This window comes from Schistocerca gregaria, chromosome 7, assembly GCF_023897955.1.
Source record: "Schistocerca gregaria isolate iqSchGreg1 chromosome 7, iqSchGreg1.2, whole genome shotgun sequence".
Classification (NCBI taxonomy): Eukaryota; Metazoa; Arthropoda; class Insecta; order Orthoptera; family Acrididae; genus Schistocerca; species Schistocerca gregaria.
In genome coordinates, this window is record NC_064926.1 from 101,707,021 (window position 1) to 101,732,764 (window position 25,744).

General features: G+C 45.7%; 1 protein-coding gene across 2 annotated transcripts in view; it reads left to right on the forward strand.

Annotated features, from left to right (window-relative positions):
* Positions 1-17,552: 17,552 nt before the first annotated feature.
* LOC126281633 (LIM domain only protein 3-like) overlaps positions 17,553-25,744 on the forward strand; it is a 1,631,617-nt gene continuing 1,623,425 nt past the window's right edge. For both annotated transcript variants that reach the window (XM_049980762.1, XM_049980763.1), the window contains exon 1: positions 17,553-17,728. The gene's annotated coding sequence lies outside the window, so the exon portion shown is untranslated. The remainder of the gene's footprint in view (positions 17,729-25,744) is intronic.

Consider the following 25,744-nt stretch of genomic DNA (forward strand, 5'->3'; position numbering starts at 1 on the left):
AGCCCCTGGATCAAATCCTAGTCTCGGAAGAGACCGTAGTCTACCAAGATTAGCACACTTAAAGACTAAACAAGTATCCTACGCTGCAACTTCATCATCGGTTGTGGAAACAAACGTTGGATTGGGGCATGGTTTTCCTATGAGAGCGTTGTAACTTCCATTAGGATTTTGAGTTTTTCCATGCATACGCTTTTGTACGCGTTCTGTATCTGCTCAAAACCGAAATATTCCACACATTTCGACTGCATAAAATTGGAAAAAAAACCTCAGGAATAAACAATATGAGGAAACACAGAACAGCAAATGGGTGTGGCGCTGGGCAAACTTTTGTTAGTGATTATTTTTACCACAGTTATAAGGGGAATTGGAACGTAATATTCAGGAAATGAAATTTCAATATCATGTAGTAATCTGTTTCACAATTTCGGCCACCTTCACTTTCGTCCCTCCGTAATGCAGTTTCTCTCGGAAGCTCGCTGAGATTAACCGTCATTGACTGATAGTGGCAGCTGTTATTGGGTTGCAAACAGATGGTTATGGCAAACGCTTGACACTGGTGTGTGGCTTAGGATCTTTCGCGACCTTCAGTGTAAAATAGTGTTACGTGGTTGAAAGTGGCGCACTGTAAAAGTAACAGCCATCCTAACAGACCAGGGGTAGGGGGGAGGGGGGGAGAGAGGAATAGGTGGCATCCAGACACGACAGTTGCCATCTGTCACTCCGTATTGATCCATCTTAGTGCGCTGAGGCCATAGGACCGACAGGCGAATACACGTTATACTATGATTTGCTCTCTGAAATTGTTTGTACAATTATTATTATATAGTTAATAGTATTTCTTCTGAACGTTTACTCTACATTATAGGAACTGTCTCTTACCATTTAGGCTAAAATTTCTCTCATTATTTTTTACATTTTATTTGCCCAATGGTTTTATTTTTGTGTGATATAATCTGACTCCAAAGTGAGAGAATCTGCGACATACAATATTTATTCTTGATCTCTGAATCCCACAGTCTTTGTTTTAAGAAGCGTGCTGTGATCCTCCTTCTCCACTTGAGAGGGTGCTTCCTAGACTGTGCCACTAATGTGGTCTTTCTTACCGGCAACATGGCGGCGGTCCTCGTTCACTGCATGCTGAGATTTTGTGGGAAGATGGTTCCCCGAAGGAGAAATTCACGATTTTTAATTTGGAATGGTAAATCATGATTGTTCAGTTTGCTTTTTTGGCACCAAGTGTTAACATACAAAACTAATGCGGGTTGCACATCGTTGGTTAATCATGTTAGACGTTTTATCGAAACTTGACATCACTTCTGTAGTTGTTTCACTATTCTTCCAGAAGTAGTCGCTTTTTTCTTGCACTGTTGGCATTGTATAAAAAATTTAATTTGAACAATATCGTGCACACATTCTCACGTTGCTCCCTTACTGCTACCGTCCTATTCACGGTGACCTAGTGTTCCCTCGTTCAGGTGCGTGTACTTGGATACGTGTCCGCTGTTCTCTCCGTGCAGTGCTTTGTTTCACAACGTCCCATTGTAAAAGCATTCAGTTTCCTGCACGCCTGCAAATTTGTGTTTGTGTTAGCCCTTTGATCGAGCGGTCTAACGAGAAACACATGGACTTCGAACAGCTTTTTGGTACATTTCCTTTTTTACGGCTGGTTAAATCCGCGAATTATACAGACAGAGTGAAACTAAAAATCTATAATTCCTTGCAAAGAAGAACAACCAGAAAATAATAAAGACAAAGCTGATCGAAATAAAAAGCCATTGTTCGCACTTCTGATGAATACATGTTGAATAGGAATGATGCTGGAGCTCCTGATGTGTCAAAGCCGTCCTGGTTCCTTTACGTACCGTTATCATTCATAAATAGTTCGTGTCGTAGAGAGCAAATAAAAGCGACCGAATTCTATAGCAGAAATGCACATACATAAAGTACTTTTTGATTTACAAATGGAATCAGAAATAAATACCGAATGCATTGTATTTCTTCAGAGGCGTGCGTGGCTCGTGTTTGTGCCATATCTCATTTGACATCCTGTTTTTACTGTACTACCACCGCGTTATGTTAATTTCAGTTACTGGTGTCACCGAGTTGCCACCTTGCCTGCCCGTGAGCGGCAGTAGCGGCGCTTATCGATATAAGCCCTGGCGTATTATCTTTACTGACTGCTATTACTTCCCGGTTGTCGTTCGGAGTTAGTTCGGATCTGCCAGTGAGTTGGGAGGCGCAAGCAGTGCAGTTCGAACCTGGCAGTGTTTGACTTAGGACGCGGCAGGAGTTCAGTAGGGGCACGGCTGCAGTGAGGTCCGGACAGCCATGACTCGCCCGACGCTTGCCGATACACATCACTTGAGTGCGGACCATCTTGGTTGGTCGTCGGTCGGTCGTCTTGTCGGCGATCGCTTATGGGTTGCCTGCGTGTGCCGACTCGTGATTCGTCCTTGTTATTGCTCAGTCGCTGCCGTTAGTACTGTCTCGTCCTTCGTGCAAGTGTTCGTGAAACTGTGTATAGCTTGTGGTGTCGACTGCTCAGTTATTTTAGTGCTGTCTCCGTGCTGATGTGAGGCAGTCGGTCGGCTGTGGTGGAGCAGCGAGGAAATCTCCGCGCCCACTGCCGGTCTTAACGCAGTGTCGGAGTGTGTGGCTCACCGACCTGAACACGAAATTTGCGTTTGGATTTAATTTATCAGCAAGTCGAGACCGTTCACATTGTGCCGTTTGGTTTTCATGGTTGGCTGTTGGATCATTCCCGCGAGCAACTACGTGTGTGTTCGAGTTGGCGAAGGTTTAGCCACCGTCCGGTGGAAACTGTATTTAGTTATTTGAAAGTGAAGTCCACCAGCGGAATTTCCTGCCTTGTGGCCGTTAGCTTTCCGGTTACCTGCCCTGGTCGTTGACGTAAGTTCAGGCAGTCTCCTTTCCTCACCGTGTTGTCGCTGTCCAGCACGGTGTGTAGCTGGACAGCTTAATGTATGCTTGGTTGTGTGCTGGTGGAGTGGAGCGCAAGTTACCTTGTCGGTAGGTCCGTTTACTGTGTTGGTTGGGTTGTCGTCGGATCGAAAATGGTTGGGCCAACTGCCTGTCTCACCTAAGTGAACGTTACTACACTCCTGGAAATTGAAATAAGAACACCGTGAATTCATTGTCCCAGGAAGGGGAAACTTTATTGACACATTCCTGTGGTCAGATACATCACATGATCACAATGACAGAACCACAGGCACATAGACACAGGCAACAGAGCATGCACAATGTCGGCACTAGTACAGTGTATATCCACCTTTCGCAGCAATGCAGGCTGCTATTCTCCCATGGAGACGATCGTAGAGATGCTGGATGTAGTCCTGTGGAACGGCTTGCCATGCCATTTCCACCTGGCGCCTCAGTTGGACCAGCCTTCGTGCTGGACGTGCAGACCGCGTGAGACGACGCTTCATCCAGTCCCAAACATGCTCAATCGGGGACAGATCCGGAGATCTTGCTGGCCAGGGTATTTTGACTTACACCTTCTAGAGCACGTTGGGTGGCACGGGAAACATGCGGACGTGCATTGTCCTGTTGGAACAGCAAGTTCCCTTGCCGGTCTAGGAATGGTAGAACGATGGGTTCGATGACGGTTTGGATGTACCGTGCACTATTCAGTGTCCCCTCGACGATCACCAGAGGTGTACGGCCAGTGGTGGCCGGGTGTTGGCCCTGTGTGCCTCGGTCGTATGCAGTCCTGATTGTGGCGCTCACCTGCACGGCGCCAAACACGCATACGACCATCATTGGCACCAAGGCAGAAGCGACTCTCATCGCTGAAGAAGACACGTCTCCATTCGTCCCTCCATTCACGCCTGTCGCGACACCATTGGAGGCGGGCTGCACGATGTTGGGGCGTGAGCGGAAGACGGCCTAACGGTGTGCGGGACCGTAGCCCAGCTTCATGGAGACGTTTGCGAATGGTCCTCGCCGGTACCCCAGGAGCAACAGTGTCCATAATTTGCTGGGAAGTGGCGGTGCGGTCCCCAACGGCACTGCGTAGGATCCTACGGTCTTGGCGTGCATCCGTGCGTCGCTGCGGTCCGGTCCCAGGTCGACGGGCACGTGCACCTTCCGCCGACCACTGGCGACAACATCGATGTACTGTGGAGACCTCACGCCCCACGTGTTGAGCAATTCGGCGGTACGTCCACCCGGCCTCCCGCATGCCCACTATACGCCCTCGCTCAAAGTCCGTCAACTGCACATACGGTTCACGTCCACGCTGTCGCGGCATGCTACCAGTGTTAAAGACTGCGATGGAGCTCCGTATGCCACGGCAAACTGGCTGACACTGACGGCGGCGGTGCACAAACGCTGCGCAGCTAGCGCCATTCGACGGCCAACACCGCGGTTCCTGGTGTGTCGGCTGTGCCGTGCGTGTGATCATTGCTTGTACAGCCCTCTCGCAGTGTCCGGGGCAAGTATGGTGGGTCTGACACACCGGTGTCAATGTGTTCTTTTTTCCATTTCCAGGAGTGTATATGGCCTTAACTACGTGAAAAGTTTAGAAAGTATTGCAGTTTGTGAACAACATAAGAATTCGAGTAAAGGGAAGCAGAAAAGATCTGTGCAGTGAAGCAGTGGGCGCTAAACTAGTATTGCCGTAAGCTTTGATGGTCTGTGTCGAACCGCAGCGACACGAGTCGAGCGAACCTTATATATCTACTTGTTGGGCATACACTCCGCTAAGTCCATCCATCTTTGTGTCTTGTGTTCCGAACTCTGAGCCCTTAATCTGTCAGACTAACTCTTCCGACAATTCTACTCGAAACCCAAGAACCGAATGCCTAAAAAGTACACTGCCGCCAACATTGACCAATGTCGTAACTGCGTCTTTGATCGTCCCTCCACAGGCTCCGTAAGAAGTACTCTCCCTGCTGCTACAGTCGCAGGTTCGAATCCTGCCTCGGGCATGGATGTGAGTGATGTCCTTAGGTTAGTCAGGTTTAAATAGTTCTAAGTCTAGGGGAATGATGAGCTCAGATGTTAAGTCCCATTGTGCTTAGAGCCATTGGAACCATTTTTATAGTCGGCCCACGAGCGATAGGACACAGCATCCCCGAGGTAGCGATGAAGTGGGGACTGTCCCGTACGACCATTTCACGAGTGTACCGTGAATATCAAGAATTCGGTAAAACACCCAATCTCCGACATCGCTGCCGCCGGAAAAAGATCCTGGGAGAACGCGACCAACGACGACCAAACATAATCATTCAGTGTGACAGAAGTGGAACCCTTCCGCAGATTACCGCAGATTTCAATGCTGGGCCAACAGCAAGTGTCAGCGTGCGAACCATTCAACGAAACATCATCCACACGTGCTTTCGGGCCGGAGGCCCTCTCGCTAACCCTTGATGACTGCACGATACAAACCTCTACACCTCGCCTGAGCCCGTCAACATCGACACTGGATTGTTGGTGACTGGAAACATGTTGCCTCGTCGGACGAGTCTCATTGCAAATTGTATCGAACGGATGGACGGGTACAGGTATCATGAATCCGTGGATTCTCTCAAGCTAGTGGAGGCTGTGTAATGGTGTGGGGCGTGTGCAGTTAGAGTGATATGGGACCCCTGATAGTTTTAGATGCCCCTCTGACAGATGACACGTACGCAAGCATCCTATCTGATCACCTGCATCCATTCCTGTGCATTGCGCATTCAGACGGACTTGGGGAACTCCAGCAGGACAATGTGACACCCCACACGTCGAAAATTCCTACAGAGTGGCTCCAGGAACACTCTTCTGAGTTTAAACACTTCCGCTGGCCACCAAACTGACCAGACGTGAATATTATTGAGCATAGCTGGGATGTCTCGCAACGTGCTCTTCAGAAGAAATCTCTCCCGCCCCCCCCCCCCCCCCCCCCCGCCCTCGTACTCTTATGGATTTATGGACGGTCCTGCAGGATTAATGGTGTCAATTCCCTCCAGCACTACTTCAGACACCAGTCGAGTTCATGCCACGTCGTGTTGCGGCCCTACACGATACTAGGTAGGTGTACCAGTTTCTTTGCCTCTTGAGTGTACAATTTTATAACAGAGAAGATTTTGTTTTGTAGAGTTAATCCCAAGCATAGACAATCTATGTGGCCGCTCTGACCTGAAATGAATGCTTTACACGTTTACATGCGCGGTATTCCCCGATCTGATACAAGTACTACCCACAAGTATTAGATTTCATTCGGGGATTTCTCCGACGCGCCGGTAGAAGTAAGTGAGTGAGTCAGTCGTGATATTTTGCAGCTGATGTGAATTTGTTTCAAAACATTCACAAGGAACGTATTTTAAACGGCATGCCGACAAGTCGAAACACACGCGCGAGCAAGAAATAAATCGTTTGTGGAAGGACTATACTGAAATACTCCGACAAGAATTCCCTAATCATATAAATCAAGCAGGTAATGATATAGTTCAAGCAAAGGTACAAACAACGTTGTCTTTCATCTACAAAGTAAGTAAACGTTCAGTAACATTTAATGTTTGTCAGTTTTTTTAGTGATCCGTCAGAGTAATTAAAAAATTATTCGTGGAGCCTTTCTGTCCATCCGTCCATGTCTCTGTCCGTCCGAATAGTACAAAGCGTTGGCATGTTTAAAATAAGGTGTTCTTAATGACATGTTAAATAAACTGTGTAATACACTGCATTAGTAGAATACAGTTTTATTTAAGTATCTTAATCAATGTTTAAAATAAATAAAAAAATGTTCGTTATTACGTATTTAACTCGACTACAGGATAAACCTGACGTGAGGGGAAGGTGATGTGGGTGGGGGAGGGTCACATCACACCTCACTAAGAGGGGAGGGGGTCTTCATTTCAAAGAAAACCCCCTCACGTTATTAATGGACGTCCGCCTAGGTGAATAGAGTCACTCATGTGTTCAAGTTAAGAAAGACATAAATCCACGCTTCTGCTTGCGCGTTGGAGCAAGCACTGCCGCACGCCAGCTAGACGCGAGGGTCGGGGGTGCAAACGCACACTCCCAACTCTGCCTCACTGCCCTGTCTTACGTCAGCGGTGCTGGACCACATGTCAGCCTGGTAGCAGCTCCACACCATCTACAGCGCTCCAAAGAGGACAGTAAGGTCCTTTAAAGCCGTGTACGCACTAGGCCAGTGAAGGCCACCGCTTCGTTCGTCTGGTTGGTGTGTACGGGTGGCAAAGAGGAACCATCTCCATATCTACATCTACATATCTACATATACACTCCGCAATCCACCATACGGTGCGTGGCGGAGGGTACCTCGTACCACAACTAGCATCTTCTCTCCCTGTTCCACTCCCAAACAGAACGAGGGAAAAATGACTGCTTATATGGGTCTGTACCAGCCCTAATCTCTCTTACCTTTGTGGTCTGCGAAATATAAGTTGACGGCAGTAAAATTGTACTACCGTCACCTCAAATGCTGGTTCTCTAAATTTCTTCAGTAGCGATTCACGAAAAGAACGCCTCCTTTCCTCCAGAGATTCCCACCCGAGTTTCTGAAGCAGTTCAATAACACTCGCGCGATGATGAAACCTACCAGTAACAAATCTAGCAGACCACCTCTGAATTGCTTCTATGTCCTCCCTCAATCGGACCTGACAGGGATCCCAAAAGCTCGAGCAGTACTCAAGAATAGGTCGTATTAGTGCTTTCTAAGCGGTCTCCTTTACAGATGAACCGAAGACGACAATCCGCCTTCCCCACAACTGCCATTACATGCTTGTCCCACTTCATATCGCTCTGCAATGTTACGCCCAAATATGTAATCGACGTGACTGTGTCAAGCGCTACACCACTAATGGAGTATTCAAACATCACGGGATTCTTTTTCCTATTCATCTGCATTAATTTACATTTATCTATATTTAGAGTTAGCTGACATTCTTTACACCAATCACAAATCCTATCCAAGTCATCTTGTATCCTCCTACACTCACTCAACGGTGACACCTTCCCATACACCACAGCATCATCAGCAAAACAGCTACACATTGCTATCCACCCTATCCAAAAGATCATTTATGTACATAGAAACCAACAGCGGACATGCCACACTTCCCTGGGGCACTCCAGATGATACCCTCACCTCCGATGAACACTCATCATCGAAGACAACGTTTTATTACTTAAGAAGTCTTCGAGCCACTCACATATTTGGGAAACAATCCGATATGCTGGTACCCTAGCTAGGAGTCTGCAGTGGGGCACCAAGTCAAACGCTTTCCGGAAGTCAAGGAATATGGCATCCGCCTGATACCCTTCGTCCATGGTTCGCAAGATATAATGTGAAAAAAGGTCGAGTTGCGTTTCGCAGGAGCGATGCTTTCTAAGGCCGTGCTGAAGCATGGACACCAATTTCTCTGTCTCAAGGAAATTCATTATATGCGAACTGAGAATATGTTCGAGAATCCTGCAACAAACGTTGGTCTGTAATTTTGAGGATCTTTCCTTCTACCCTTTTTATATACAGGCGTCATGTGCGTTATTTTCCAGTCGCCCCGGTCTTTACGTTGGGCAAGAGATTCGCGATAAATGCAAGCTAAGTAAGGAGCCAATGCAGTAGAGGACTCTCTGTAAAATCGAATTGGAATCCCATCAGGACCTGGCGATTTATTTATTTTCAACCCATTCACCTACTTCACAATCCCAGGGATGTCTATCACTATGTCCTCCATACAGGAATCTGTACGAGACTCTGTACGATCCTCCTGCGTGAAAGATTTCTCAAATGCTAAATTTAAAATTTCAGCTTTCGTTTTGTTGTCTTCCGCTACCAGGCCAGACTGATCAGTGAGTGACTGGATCGAAGCCTTCGGCCCGCTTACCGATTGTACGTAAGACCAGTATTTCGTTGGGTTTTCAGCAAGATGTTTTGCTAAGGTATGACGTTGGTAGTGGTTGTATGCTTCGCGCATCGCTCTTTTTATAGCAGCATGAATCTCTACTAACTTTTGCCTGTCCTCATGCTCCCGATCTTTCTTGTGCCGCGAATGCAACTGTCTTTCCTTCCTGAGCATTCTCCGAATTTTGCTGTTAAACCACGGTGAGTCTTTTCCGTCCGTAACCCACTTTTTCGGCACATACTTCTCGAATGCGTGATTTACAATGTGTTTAAGATTTGCCGATAATTCTTCCATGTCCATCGTACCGAAAGCAAATGAAGTCGATTCATTTCCTAAGTGGGATGCTAACAACTGCTTATGTGCTCTTTCTAGTAAGAATACTCTCCTAGCCTTCTTCACCGACTTTTTAACTTTCGTAACCATAGTCGTAATGACAATATCATGATCACTAATCCCTGTCTCAAAACTGACACCGTCGATGAGGTCTGGTCTGTTCGTGGCTACCAGATCTAAAATATTTCCATTACGCGTTGGCTGTCGATTTAGCCGCTCAGGACAGTCTTCGGATAATGTGTTCAAAAGTAATTCACATGACGGCTTGTCTGTACCGCTTGTAATGAATCCGTAGACATCCCAGTCTAGGTAGGTTGAAGTCGCCTCCGACTAATATAGCATGATCCGGGTACTTCTGCAATACAGACTGTAGACTCCCTTTGAATGATTCTAGAACTGTCACGGTGGAACCTGGTGGCCGGTAATAACACCCCACAATTAACTTTATTTCTCCTAGCCCTGTTAAACGTGTCCAGATAACGCCACACTCACACTCTACTTCGACCTCAGTAGACACAATATTTTTGTCAACTGCAGTGAAGACACCACCCCCTACGGTGTGTAATCTGTCTTTCCAATACACGTTCCAACCTTCACTAAGCATTTCAGAACTTCCTATCTCAGGGTTCACCCAGGTCTCGGTCCCGAGAATAATTTGCGCGCCACACGCTTCCTGGAGGGCAGTAAATTCAGGAAATTTATTCCGAACACTCTGAAAATTCACTGATAATACCTTGATAGCTGAAGTGTCTTTACACTGAGCGCGAACTGTTTTCCCTGCCTGCACGTTGACTGCTGAGTGTTCATCAGTACACCTCGCACTGCTGCCTAGCCTAAAAAAAACCCATGTGCACGCCACAAGTACTCTGCTTCCCGCTTCCTTTGTGTAGTGCACCCCTGACCTATCTAGGGGTGTCCCACAATTCCCCACCGAATAGTGCAAGTCTATAAATCTGCAGCCAAAACCGTCACAGAGTCGACGAAGCCTCTGGGTGAGACCCTCCACTCGGCTTTAAACCAAAGGTCCCCGATCCACTCTGGGAACGATGCTGCAAATAGAGATCTCTGCTTGCACCCCGCGTGCGAGGCCAGCGATCTTCAACAAATCCGCCAGCCGACCGTACGAACTGAGGACAGCCTCAGAACCCAAGCGATAGGCATCATTGATGCCGACGTGAGCAACTACTTGCAGACGACTGCACCCCGTACGCTCGATAGCCGTAGCCAATGCCGCCTCCACATCTCGGATGAGGCCCCCCGGCAGACAAACCGAGTGCACGTTGGATTTTTTTCCAGCCCTGTACGCTATTTCTCTAAGGGGCTCTATAACCCATCTAACGTTGGAGCTCCCAATAACCAGCAAGCCTTTGCCCCCGTGTGCCTGCTCCGGCCCTGCTGAAGGAGCGGCCACCTGCCCACTGACAGGATGAACGGGCGAGGCAAGCCGGCGGGCCTCAACATTGACCCTCCGCCTCGAGCGACGCGAACGCGTTGCAGTCCACCACTCACCCTGAGGTGAGGGCGGCCCCAACGCGCAGGGTACACTAGAAGGTGCCTCGGCGGCTGAGTCAGCGGACGCAGCAAGCGACACCAGGGGTGTGTCAAGCGACGCGCCCGACCCTCCGCCGTCGCTGCACCTCGAGGCAGCAGCCTGAAGGCGGCTGACCGTGGCCAACAGCACGCTCAGCTGCTCGCGAACCGCAGCCAGTTCCGTTGCGCCCTCACACAACACGCACACATCCTATCCATCCTATTACTAATATCTGGACGTATAGAGTTGCGACAAATAAAACAGCAATATGCGACTGCACAGTTGCGTCACCAGCGCCAGATTGAGCTGCGATATATGAACAATTACTTACGAACCAAGCAATCAAATGACCACGACTACGCCACTATACAGATATTACAATGCGATACTACCCCTGTCTTAGTGCAAATGACAACCGCCTACGCGACGTTACACTCTACCGTTATTAAAATTTGATACTACCCCTTTCTAATTCAAAAATACGCAAAGATACGAAAAATTTCACCACGCAAGCACTCAAACACACAAAGTAATTTAAATTAAACCTGCGGAACTAATACAAAAAACTGAATATATGACTAGTTTCTGCTACTGCTGCTCGCACACGTCACTCTGCAAGCACAGATGAAACAAACGATGCGATTGGCGTTGGTTGCGGTTCGGAAAGCTGGCGGTAACAGAAAAGCGTTGCCGGCTGGTTTGCCTGGGGACCCCTTTCCTAGTGTGGACGCCGAGTCGGATGTTCGTTGGTTCACTAACAATTTGCGGTGTCTCCAAAACGCGTGCGTGTTAAAGTTTTACAGAACACCCACAAATCGCACTTACCATATTTTGTTGACTAGTTTCGCTCTTTAATTTAACAAGAACATCATCAGAATCTATGGTATTTTCAGTTTAAAGTGCAATAGTTGTCTGTTACATTAAAGAGCGAAAAGGGTCAGTAAAACAGCGTGTGCAACTTGGGGTTGTGCTGGAAAAATTAATCTCAACAGTCGCTGTCTCCCTTACAGCAAGGTCGCTCTCGGTAGCGGCGTGTATTTTTTGTGTTCAAAAATGCTCAAGTATGGAGCGTAATACAGAGAGAGCATCAAAGGTAACAGAATTTTATCGTGTGCGGGATGGTTTGCGGATGTGCACGGTGTGAAAAAGAAACTGGAGCCTTTGTTGACATATTTTCACAGTGAACGCCAAAGAGAAACCAACAAAAGTGAGAGTGACCATTAATATTTCTGCTGCAGGTATGGCTTTCCTAAAAGAGGTGCCATCTTTGGAAATTTCAAGGCCTACAGAACTCGACAACTCGAAATCTGCAGCTTCCATTCGGAAAAAATAATATAATAGCTCATATTCCATTTCAGCCTTAAAGTTAGACATTACTTCTGTTCCACCGCACTGGTCTCTACTTTTTAAAAGACAGGTCCACCAACGTCGTTTCTTCCTCTTCTTTTTCTGACGACCAGCTTCTTGCAGTAAAATAAATGCTGCACACACGAAGAGTGTCAAATCTTCTTCTTTACTCATAATATCGGCCTGTGACATTGTAATTTAAAACATGATTTTGTACCGAGCAAGGTGGCGCAGTGGTTAAACACTGGACTCGCATTCGGGAGGACGACGGTTCAATCCCGCGTCCAGACATCCTGATTTGGGTTTTCCGTAATTTCCCTAAATCGCTCCAAGCAAATGGCGGGATGGTTCCTTTCAAAGGCGGAGTTCCTTCCCCGTCCTTCCCCGATGAGATCGATGACCTCGCTGTCTGGTCTCCTTCCCCAAAACAACCCAACCTAACCCTCATGATTTTGTAGCAAATAAAGAAACTGGAGCATCGTCGGCAAATTAGCAGAGCCACCTAGTCTCGAGCACTTCGTTTGGCGAGGACGTGTAGCCGAACTCCAGTTCACTGGCGACCAACGTTCGGCCGAATCGGGTGTCTACCATTCTAAGGCCTTCCTTGGGACACTGCGTACGCGCTTTAACATTTTTGCGAAGTACTTTGCGCGACCTGTGATTACGCCTCAGGAAGACAAGCGATGGACGTCAGTGACGCGGTACGTCATCGACAAGTGGCTGGACGCGGCCGCCTAGAGGTCAGACACGCGGCGGCGCGGTAGTGCGTGCGTCCCCGCGCAGTCTTCGGAGGCGACGTGGGGCTGGCGCGAGCCGTGCATTAATTAGTGACGTCACCGCGCCGATGTCATTAGCGGCCGAGGCACGCGGGCGGCACGTATCCCATTACGCGAGGCTGCCCTGTCCGGCAGTGCGGCGCTCTCGCCGCGGCGCCTGTCACTGCCCCTCCCACCCCATTTCCCTCCCACCTACCCCGCGGCGACTGCAGAAATCATTAGCGCGAGTGGGGTGTCAGCTGATGCCGGCGCCGGAGCGCCATCTTCGCGGTGTCATGTGTTATAACGGCGCATCGTCCGGCAGCGCGCGGGCGACGGGAGGTGTGGATGGCGAGAGAGAGAAGGAAGGAGAGAGACGGGGGGGGGGGGGGGGGGGGGGGGAAGGAGCGCAGGCTTGAGGAGAAGGGTAGAGGGGAAGAAGGTTGTGGGGAGGAGACGCTGGAGGAGCGGAGGCGCGGAGGCGCGGGTCGCTGCCAGCAGGGCAGGCAAGTGTGTCCCGGGCCGCCCTCAGCGCCGGACTAATTAGCAAGTGTGGCTTCAATCAAAAGCCCGCCGCGCCGCGCCTCTCTCTCGCTCTTTCCAATTATATTCCACCTCCGCCGCCGCCGACCTCGGCTCTCCTCCCTCCCTCCCTCCCTGCGCCCCTTGCAGCCCGCTTCCGCCACTTCCCTGTTCCCGAGCACCCTCGCCCCTCCACCGCCACCACCGGCGCCGTATATCACCCTAGCGTCCAATCACGGGGACCATGGCTGCCAACGTAAACGCGCGCCCACTGACATTGCTTCTTCGCGCGGGAAGCGTGCACTATTCACGTTAACTATAAAATCTTCTACGCATTCCCGACGTTCTGGCAATCGGAAATCAGTAACAATCAGAAAAAAATATTCGCTTTAATCTGGAGTTGAACTTCTATTTGTGAACATCCGCTATACTACCAAATGCCATCGTTAGAATACGTTATGATAAAAAACACCACAGTCTATAGTTAAAAGTACTCTTTACGTAATGTTTGAAAAATATTTTTCCATGTGATAGCTAAAAACAGTATGACACAAGGGCAACATGAAAATGTTGGCAGCCCCTTAACAGTGGCATTCGATCCCTACTACCTTACCCAGCAGGTGTATCATTATACTGATATGTATAGGTCAGTGATAAGGGTTAAACAAACACAAATTTCCTCTAGAAATGCCCTCCGCCACACACCGTTGGGTGGCTTGCGGAGTATAGATGTAGATGTAGATGTCAACACTAGCAGGTTCTACTGAGGGGCACGTTGTATCTGCACGCTGCTTACCGCAGTAAATTTCCAGTGTGTTTTTCAGCAATATAATTATAAGAATGAGTGTCGCAATGCGACGGAAGATATTTTAGAAGCGAATTAGAACTTTTAATTTTGCTTGCCCTAAAGATCTGCAAGCAGTCCCCATGACTGGATTGTAGGCAACACAAATTGCATACAGACACTGCAGAGTGCCTAACCCTGCTGCCCCTCCAGGGCACAACCAATTATAAAAGACGCGTAGTGTTGTCGGGGAAGCGTCAGCAAACATTTTATCGCTAACAAAAGTTGTTCCCCTTGACGTGACTTATCACCTCTGATGCAAGGACTTTGAAACTCTTTATAATCGTCACATGGAATCGTAGAAGATTAATGATAAAAGATTATGAACAGATGGAATAGAGCAGGCCTACGTGAAAGGCGAACTAATAGAAAAATAAAGGATGCAGTGCAGACTATAGATGGTTCAAAAACAAGCAGCAATGTGGAGCCAAATTATACAGAAAATATGAGAAGTAATGACAAATCGAAATCGAGGGTGAATCATATGTGATATCAAATAAACGGTATTAGTGTGAAGAAGCAATCTTACTGTATTTCTGAAAAAAGTACCATATATTACATATAAAAGAAAAGAACTAGAAACCACAAGCGTCACAGAACAGGAAGTAATGCATAAAAACCTCTTTAAAATACAAAATTTAGAATACTGTCCCATTAGTAAATACACAAAGTCAGAAACAACATGGACAGATGAAAGGAAAAGACAACATGGTGGGAAGATGAAAGAGTGCTAAATAAATTGGAGACAAAGTAAGGAGAGCGATTGACGTTCCCAACTGATCAATACGAAGATAAAAAAAGAAAGGTACTCTACAAAACAAGAAAAAACTTATTTTTTACAATTTTTTTAAGCTTGCACCTTTTACAACATTTCTTTCACAAATGCTACCTAGACAGTATTTTAATGGTATCGAGTGATGGTTTTTATCCAAGATGGACTGGTGATGTCACTTCTCATCGAAACGCAATGAAAGTGCGATATTAGAGTAAAGCAAATAATTTTAAGCTTAGAAAATCTATTGCTTGTAAGTACACTGACGGAATGTTCTCTGCTATTGGGAGAACAAATTGTTTGTCCTCGTACTGCGTTTCTACAGCTGTCCAGTTCGTGAATTTCTGTCGATGTGTAGAATCTATAGCATTCGATAGCATATAACGGACGCACAATAAAACTACGATCTCGAATCCTGGTAATACATATCGACATATCGGAGTATCTCTATAATACGAAGGGCTGTAAGCTTTCCTTGGTATCTACCGCACTCATTCTATTGCTGAGGAAATGGAGAGAAATATGTACTATTTTCAGGACGGACGAATAATTTGACTTTTCTGGTGTCACTCTTAGGCACATAGCAATAAAAGCTACTCAAAGGGAAACTTGTCTTCCTTGAACGTTTGAACTGACAGACCTAGCCAGGGAAAGTTACATTTTAACCTGGTTTCTAAATCACGACGTGACTTGGCGTTTTTCACTTTAACTAGCCATTTACGGAAGTGAAAGAAGTGAAAACAGTGAAAATCGTGTCATCTAATAGAGACTTAACCTCGAAGTTTCCATTTATAGTCTGACTCTCATCCACTGAGCGACATATGTTTATTTAAGTGTGAAACTGTAGACTATAATGCCCATATGAAAAAAAGAACAGGATAACATTAAACAACATTTACTGTGCACTTATAAAGTGTGTCATATTAGACAAATATCGAGAGCAGTACGCAAGGCAAGAGGAAGACTTGAATTTGTTTGGATTATATTCGGAGATGCGTGTGGTAATGAAACCTCTCAAAAGAAGCTGTTGTGATGAATTATAGAGCACTGTTCCTTTTTTATGAGTGCTTATCTGCTAAAGAAGACAGAAGTAACTGACAGCTGGATCGTAATATGACGCTATAGACCATATGCAAATCAGGCTAAAATGATCACGTGACTTAAATAGGAACCACTGTAAGGAAGGCGGCGTTATTTTCGCGAATGCCTTTAGGGTAAACTGAGATTACTGGTTCCATCCTAGTGCCCCATGTAATTCTGAAAAAGTTATTAGAAAATATTTAATAAATTGAATGAACAGTCGAGGATACTGATTCTACAGATGTAATCGCCATCATTAATTACTTGGAACTGAGTTTTCGATGTAGTTTAGTAGTACATGGTTAAAGCTGTGGATTCTTCATTAGTAGTCTCGAGAGCATCTGTGGAATTCATTAGAAATCACGAAATAAGGCCGTTACTTGGCATCAAAGGTCTCTTTCGTTCAGGAGATATGTGAAACGAAATTTGTGGAATGCTATGCATTCTCATACTAAGCTTAATCACATCTGCCTGCAGCCAAACGCTGCAACGGTAATCACACATACTGCACAAGATAATAAAGTTTATGTTATGCCACATTCATTATCACAGATTTTAATTCGTATCTGGCAGAAATTATTACATGAGTTTTCAACGACAACTATACGTGCTAAACCGTAATTATTGAAAAAAAAGGCCACTACGTGAGTTTCAGGTTAAAGAATCCATATTGCATTTTCATAATTCTCAAGTATTTTGCTAAAATCATGTATTGAATAATACATCTTTGTCATTCCGCCAACTTACCTAAAGACTGGATATCGTTCCATACTTAATTATGAAATTAAAAAATTTCGAAACTCTGGTAGATTCAGTGTTTCATATGATAATTCTCTATTCCGAGGTTAAATCAGTAGACTACTCAAAATCAAAGTATGCTGCCTGTGTGCTACGAGAGCCTCTAAGCACATTTAAAGAGAACTCGGTGATATAAGTAAATTTTTAATTGATACAAACAAGGCTTTTTAATATCATAGGGGAAGAGATCGGAGGAAAATTTGTACAACTCTTCATGACAGTATTATGGAGATGTTACCCAATAATTGCCATTTGCTACTGTGTGCGTCAAAGCAGTGACAATGCAATTACTTCGTCTCAAGATCAGATGCACATTTGTGTTGGGCAGGAACTAAGTTCAGTGAAGTAGTAATCCGAAGTAATGAATGATGCCACGAAGGTATTGTGAAATATGTAGCGCAACCGATATTGCCATTATCAGGAGCGTACATACATTGTTTTTGGGACTGCAGTAACAGTATTCTGTGAGGAAACACCAGCCTGAAAAAAATTTCTTGTTGACAGGTTACAGACTTGTCACGTAACCAGACAGGTGTGTACCTCAAACAATGCGTTATTACACCGGCGGCCCAGCTTCCGTACCGCGAGCGGCAGTGTATTTTGCTCGCGAGGGGTTGGCAGCGCCGGCACAGTGGGAGCGCGCGCAGTTCGGATGGCCGCAGCCTGTCGGCCCCACGCGGCTCCGCCGTCAGTCGGCTGCCAGACGCCGGCGTGGCTGGTTGCGTGTGCGGTTAGCGTGCAGGGGCGCGTCGGGGAAGCGTGCGGAGTCGCGTGGCGTGGCGTGGCGTGACGTAAGCTGTGACCACCGCGACTGCAGGCGTCGCGTCTTCTGCCGCCCACCTCACGGACTCAGCCCGACCGCCTCACTCGGCGCAGGTAAGTCTGAGCAGTGTTACCCATTCTACGATTTTCCTGAGCACCGTGCCTGCTATCGTACCCATCTAACAAATCGTTTAAATTACTTGCTTTACCTCAAATATGACACACAGCCCGGAATATCTATGTTTAGTATATCCTCGTTAGTTTAACGCCACAGGTACAGAGAGAAGTGCAGCTCTTTTCTCCTTCTTATTATTATTATTATTACACTGTGTAGTTACTGACAATCCATCGGTTGCATCCTTACTATTTATATTGACATAGCATTTGCGATAGTGTGCTGACGTTAACTCTCAGGAAGAGCAACAGAATTTCACGTTTTCTCTAACACAAAATTCTCTGTCAAAACCTACGGCCCACAGAAAGGATATTTCTTCATTTATGTTTTGAACTGCCAAGCCTGCATGAGCACATTTTATTACTAATGCATAATAGCAAAAAATATTACCGTAGATGACATAAAACGTACAGTTGGACTTCAAAGACAAATTTTATATCAACGCTGATGATAACTTTAGAATAACCTTTATAAGTCGTTGGTAACTGTTGATAGAACATCGCCCGGTTTACAATTAAAATTTTTGTGTCGAACACTTGATCTGGAGCACAAACGAAAACATACATTTAATAGACAGTATCGTATAAATATTCTATCTTATACAAACTTTCGTTGTTGGCAAATTCTGTAGATATAGCTTAGAACATTTTCACCTTTAGTCTATTGCTGTCAGCGGTAATTTATATAGTTTCACTCCCATATATCTGAAGCACTATTGTAACAGCTGCTCAAATTGCAGACTATATATTTAATTACACTTACATCTGCCTAGTTTCTCCATATGACGCACCCATACAAAATGTAATGTCCTATCAGTGTCGTGTATTTAAATTTGTTACGAAATGAGGGCGTGTTTTCGCTGGCTAAATCTCTCCTTGAATGTCGTTTCTGTTCTTCAAAATTTAATTTAGTGGTACATACCGGTTATAAGTTGCTAAAATTTACCCAATGTTGTAATTTAACATCAGATCCAATATTTTATATCCATTGTTACCTCAAGTGATATTGAAAGACGATTATTCCATATTATGCAATTGTTCTTGTGTTTTAATCCGACTCATAAATAACTACGTTAAATTAAAAACACTTGTATGTGCACATAGTTACAATTGGACTATTGATGTTAGAGGTTGAGTTCACATAGTTTTAAATTAAATTTACTGCACTGGAGGTGGCCTCACATCGACCGAAATCTGTATATGCTAAAAACATCGTTGCGACTGATTGCTGTACCCTTAACTACTGAAATGGACACAGTCGCTGAGCACTTTCGTAACGTAAGTAATTCCCTAAGAAAAGAAACATATTCTTTTCGTGGTCTTGTAATTTTCTTGATGTAGCACTTGACCATACCGTCTAATTTATTTTCAGTCCTTAACTTCTACCCCTCGCATGTATGTGTACAGTATTAAACATTACGAACACGTGGCATTTCGAGCATATCACATATTTACGCCATAAAAAATTGTTCTTGATCTGAGATTCCATGCAACAGACATACTTCTTCTTTTGGAAACACTCGGATATGTGGTCGTTAATTGAGCACGAGCTGAGTATCGAGAAGGTATAGCTATCCTTGGCTTTTGACAGAATGTGCGAAACGAAGAGTTTCACTTTGCTAGCTGGTTATCCACGTGACAGCAATAGAGTAAAATGAAAATGTAAACTATCGTAGAGTAACGAAATGTTTTTCGAGAGTGAGGACCCTAGTCATAGATATATATTGCCTCATGACGTTTCGAATTTGATTGACGTCTTGAGACTCTGAAAGTGTAAAAATTATTCGCTTCGATATAAATTACGCTAAAAACTTGAACCATTCCATGAGACTGCAGCATTTTGTTTCTGTTGCCTCTCGTCTATCGCTCTTGAGACTCCTGCTCCTGCTGTGTTGGTTTTCAATATAATCACCTGTAATTTATTAAGCACAATATCTTCCACATTCTTGCTGAACTAAACAATAGGGTTTTGCATCCCAGGTAGTTAAGTTTATTGCCATTGGCAGGAATCAGATAACAGACGTCAAATAGACTGTACGGAGGAGTAACAGAAAAGCCCTAAGAATATAATGGCAGTTCAAGCGAGAAAGATGACGTAATTCTCTCTAACTCTGAAGGGTAAATTTAGAGAACTGTATTCGAAGATGACTGCACGACCATGAAACTGCCACCAACGAATATCTCGGGTAGGGATAACGAGAAAGTCAGGACTTGTACAAAGACACACAGACAGCGATTTTTCTCTCGCTCAATACGCCAATCGAATAGTAAAGAAAATTTATCTTATTGGTACGAAATACCTTCCGCCATGCACTGTGCAGTGGCTTGCGTAGTGTTTATGTAATTGGAGAATCTCCAGAAACTTACCATCTCACTCCAAAACATTTTAGCATGTTCACTGGTTATTATCTCAACGACATTATTTCTTCTGCGAATCTACCGCCTGACGATTTTGATATCCGCTATAGAGACACTGCCACAAAGATTCCACAACACTTGCTAGTGGATCGCCCGGAGGAATGAATTTAGTATGGAATTTCAATATCTGCGCATTGATTGTGTGAATTCAATTTGCAAAACACCGCGTATTTCAAATGGTTATCGTGGCAAAAAAAAAAAAAAAAAAAAAAAAAGGAATTAAGAGCCAGGCACACCTTTGATGCCAAAGCTGAATTACTGTGAAGAAACGGACTAAATAACACGAAGACTTCATGGCTCTAGCTGTGGATACTATAGTGGAGAATTGCATAATATTATAATAAGATTAACTAAAGGTTTTAGGTGAACATGAAAAGCATTTGTCTGACCACCTCAGTTAAAACTAGGAAGCTACACTGCATGGATCATATCAGGTGAACCTGCTGGTTCTCAGAGTTACTTGAAGCTCTCGAGAATGTGCTCTTTAAATTCATCTCACTTTCTAAAATGAGCAGCGCACTTTTGGCTAAATGAACTGTTGACTTAAACTGAGAAACGCATGCGCCTATCAGACCACTGCTGGACTTGACGCAGATAATTGCAATGATCTGACTAAATGCTGGCCAAGGGTTGTCCTAAGGTGTCGTTGTTGGTAATAAGGCTCACCGTGAATGACCAGGATGAGACCCAAGAAAAATGGGTTACTTTAAAGCTCCAAAGACTTTTCGAGCCATCCTCTTTTTTCAAATAGTCTTCCTATGATCCGTCTTCCTCAGGTCGCAAGCGTTTTTTACCAGTCGTGTGTTTTCACACAGCAAGTGTCTGCACCTGAGGCTTGGCTCTTATTTTGCAGCATGACTTGTTCCTTCAGGAAAGCGCTAGATTGTTGTCTGCTGAGGACGCTCTTCAGAAAACGGCCGACCACCAGTCTCCAGTTGGTAAAAACTCCTCCCCTCAGCACTGCTCAGCTGCTAGGCTGGAGAACGAACAATAGTGCTGGTTCCCCGGGAATCGCCCAGCGAAGCAACTTTCACGGAGTCAACACCTTACGCTACCTGATCTTGTGAACACCACAGTATCTGCTGGTTACTCAGGTTCACATCTTCGTTACATTGGAAACTACCTTGCCTGTCGCAGATCCATTTCTGTCCCTATATTAAATGTAGTTAAGATATGAAGTTAGTGATCAGTACATAGTCGCTGCAATCCATTTCGCTTTTTAAGCCATTATTATAATATTCTGTGTACTCATTATCCTCTCAGTAGAACGTAATTTTCGTATTGAGTGAAAGGGGCTCTGCCAGATGGCGTGCCGCTTTTCGAATGAACCTCTTCAGTACTTTCTAGAGCTGTCTGTAACGTTCGGTGTCCATCCATCAGTTCAGACTGAATACCGCGGTATCCTCCACCAACGACACTACTGGATGCGGTATGTAGGTGTGTGAGATCAGCATGCCGCTGTCCAGCCCATTGTAAGTTTTCGTGACCTGGAGCCGCTACTATTCGGTCAAGTAACTAGCCAGACGGCATCACAGGACCGAGCGCACTCCGTTACAGTGCGTACACCTAGAAAAAATCCCTGGTAGTACTGGGAATCGAACCTGCATCCTCCACATGGTAGATGGCCACACTAACCACTCAGCTACACAGTTAGAGTTTAGTGTAAAAGGGGAGCAAATATTGCCTCTTATTGGTTGGTTAATACTGGAAACAAGAAACCTATCCTCCATGTGTCACCATTTCTGTGGAAAGTCGTATTTTTTTTCCACGATTTTTTAGCTCGGAGAATCTGTACACTTTCTTTATACTACTCTCTGTGGAGATTTTTGAATTAGCTTGCAACCTTGACACTTCGTGGCGAATTTTCACTTTTTGCACTAAGCGCTCTAACCGCTTGTTCTATGACATGTGCATAAACACTGAGAATTTCATCAATATTATTTTTACGGCACAAAGTTCCAGCTTCGGCAGCCACGACTACAGGAGTCAAGACAACCACGCCATATGCCTACGGCCATTGATCCGGTACAAGCAGTAAATATCCAGATCGGCAGTTTGTATCTCATCAGTGGAACCTTCATTGTGCTGAATCTCGAGTACAAGTGTTTCTGGACCTCGACTTTCATTTGGAACCCTGATTATGTAAGACCTTTCGGGCTTACTCCATCGATACTTAATCTGCCCTCGCGCTAGTTGTAATGTTCACCATCTATAATATTTTCAGTCATTAACTAGCCACGATTTTGGTTTCCACACGTTACATATTTCATGAGATAGACCTAAGGAGAAAACGGACAGAGAGGGATCAGGAGGGGTGAAGCATGCGGCAGGTGGAAGACGCTCAGGTGTAGTGGGCAGGTGAAACAGGAAGATAGCGGAGGTGAAGATGGAAATAGAGAGAGGATATGGTGAGAGGGAGGGGTGAGGGAGGTACGGTCAGAGAGTGGGAAGCATATAAGGGAAGGAAAAAATGAAGAGACAGAGTGGGGAGGTGGAGATGGATAGAGGTGGACGGATGATGTCGATGGACAGAATGAGGAAGAGGTGGATTCAGAGAGGGGGAGGAGGAGGAGGTGTGTTCTGTATGTATGTCGAACACATACGCACGTGCAGAGGCGGGGAAAAGGCTAGTATTGTCAATAATTTTGTATTGTGTCCTCTGGTAGATATTGAACGCAGCCATACAGAGAAAATGTCTGAGCTGCTTAGTGCTCAGGTACAAATGGCTTGATGCTGTACTACAACAGATGGTGCACAAATAAGGAATACTTCATGCATTTGCCTCATGTGACACAAACAGATTCCAAGCGGGCATCTGTCCGCCAAATGTGGATGTAAGCAGATGCACAGCTCCGCTCAGTCACTATCGCAATATCAATAAATTCCGCGCGTGTCAATAGTACCTCAAGACAGCGGGCCTATAGGGTATCGTCTCAGTTGTGCGACTGGATTTCGTGATTTCCTGTCAGGAAGGTCGCAGTTCGTAGTAATAGGTGGCAAATCATCGAGTAAAACTGAAGTGAAATCAGGTGTTCCCCAGGGACGCATCCTGGGACCTCTGCTGTTCCTGATCTATATAAATGACCTGGGTGACAATCTGAGCAGTTCTCTTAGGTTGTTCGCAGATGATGCTGTAATTTACTGTCTAGTAAGGTCATCCAAGACCAGTATCAGTTGTAAAGCGATTTAGAAAAGATTGCTGTATGGTGCGGCAGGTGGCAGTTGACGCTAAATAACGAAAAGTGTGAGGTGATCCACATGAGTTCCAAAAGAAATCCGTTGGAATTCGATTACTCGATAAATAGTACAATACTCAAGGCTGCCAATTCAACTGAGTACTTGGGTGTAAAACTTACGAACAACTTCAGTTGGAAAAACCACATAGATAATGTTGTGGGGAAGCCGAGCCAAAGGTTGCGTTTCATTGGCAGGATACTTAGAAGATGCAATAAGTCCACTAACGAGACGACTTACGCTACACTCGTTCGTCCTCTGTTAGAATATTGCTGCGCGGTGTGGGATCCTTACCAGGTCGGATTGACGGAGGACATCGAAAGGGTGCAAAAACGGGCAGCTCGTTTTGTATTATCACGTAATAGGGGAGACAGTGTGGCAGATATGATACGCGAGTTGGGGTGGTTGTCATTAAAGCAAAGACGTCTTTCGTCGCGGCGAGATCTATTTACGAAATTTCAGTCACCAACTTTCTCTTCCGAATGAAAAATATTTTGTTGAGCCCAACCTACATAGGTAGGAATGATCATCAAAATAAAATAAGAGAAATCAGGGCTCGAACAGAAAGGTTTAAGCGTTCGTTTTTCCCGCGAGCTGTTCGGGAGTGGAATGGTAGAGAGATAGTATGATTTTGGTTCGATGAACCCTCTGCCAAGCAGTTAAATGTGAATTTCAGAGTAATGATGTAGCTGTAGATCATGTCTACAGCCACCTTAAAGAACAACCCAACTCGGCACTCTACAAATGATCGTTAGTTGTCGCCTCTGGATCCAGGACTGTACCAGAGCTAAAGGCAAGTCAGCGGACATACTACTGCCACGCAGAGTCTTGAGATTATAGTTTAGTATTTGTAAGGACTCTGTACTTAAATTATTATAAATTGTTCTAAACTGTGTTATCACCATTTGGCCATTGCTATTGTCTAACGCTATTTGACAGTGTGTCCAGGCTGTACAGTTGCTGAGTGTGAGCAAGTCATCTCGTAACAGCAACTGCTTTCGGTGGTAAGGAGTTCTTTCTGCCACCTTATTTATTTCACATGAAACACATTTGGAGAATACACCAAATTTTCTTGTGTCTTCAGCAACAAAACCATTGCTACGCACTAGGTAATTTGCATTTGTATGTTGCGGACACCTACGATCTTACCACTTTATCTGAAGCACCCACGACGCTATTTCCTCTTTATCACATCGTTTTCTCATAACCGACATTTTGGCGTACGTGCATTACTAAGTCCGAAGTTCAGTCGCCTGTACGCTTCCACATCAGATATTCTGCTCAGAGCCACTTCACTTAATAATTGTAACCATTGTACGTTGAACTGCTATTTGCTGTCCCACAGCCTTCGGGATCTGTGGGTCTGGCCAGGCGTACTGGCGACTGGCCGCTAGCGTGCCGATGCCGCTCCTGCGCTCTCTCTCTGATACTACACTCCTGGAAATTGAAATAAGAACACCGTGAATTCATTGTCCCAGGAAGGGGAAACTTTATTGACACATTCCTGGGGTCAGATACATCACATGATAACACAGACAGAACCACAGGCACGTAGACACAGGCAACAGAGCATGCGCAATGTCGGCACTAGTACAGTGTATATCCACCTTTCGCAGCAATGCAGGCTGCTATTCTCAGATGGAGACGATCGTAGAGATGCTGGAAGTAGTCCTGTGGAACGGCTTGCCACGCCATTTCCACCTGGCGCCTCAGTTGGACCAGCGTTCGTGCTGGACGTGCAGACCGCGTGAGACGACGCTTCATCCAGTCCCAAATATGCTCAATGGGGGACAGATCCGGAGATCTTGCTGGCCAGGGTAGTTGACTTACACCTTCTAGAGCACGTTGGGTGGCACGGGATACATGCGGACGTGCATTGTCCTGTTGGAACAGCAAGTTCCCTTGCCGGTCTAGGAATGGTAGAACGATGGGTTCGATGACGGTTTGGAAGTACCGTGCACTATTCAGTGTCCCCTCGACGATCACCAGAGGTGTACGGCCAGTGTAGGAGATCGCTCCCCACACCATGATGCCGGGTGTTGGCCCTGTGTGCCTCGGTCGTATGCAGTCCTGATTGTGGCGCTCACCTGCACGGCGCCAAACACGCATACGACCATCATTGGCACCAAGGCAGAAGCGACTCTCATCGCTGAAGACGACACGGCTCCATTCGTCCCTCCATTCACGCCTGTCGCGACACCACTGGAGGCGGGCTGCACGATGTTGGGGCGTGAGCGGAAGACGGCCTAACGGTGTGCGGGACCGTAGCCCAGCTTCATGGAGACGGTCGCGAATGGTCCTCGT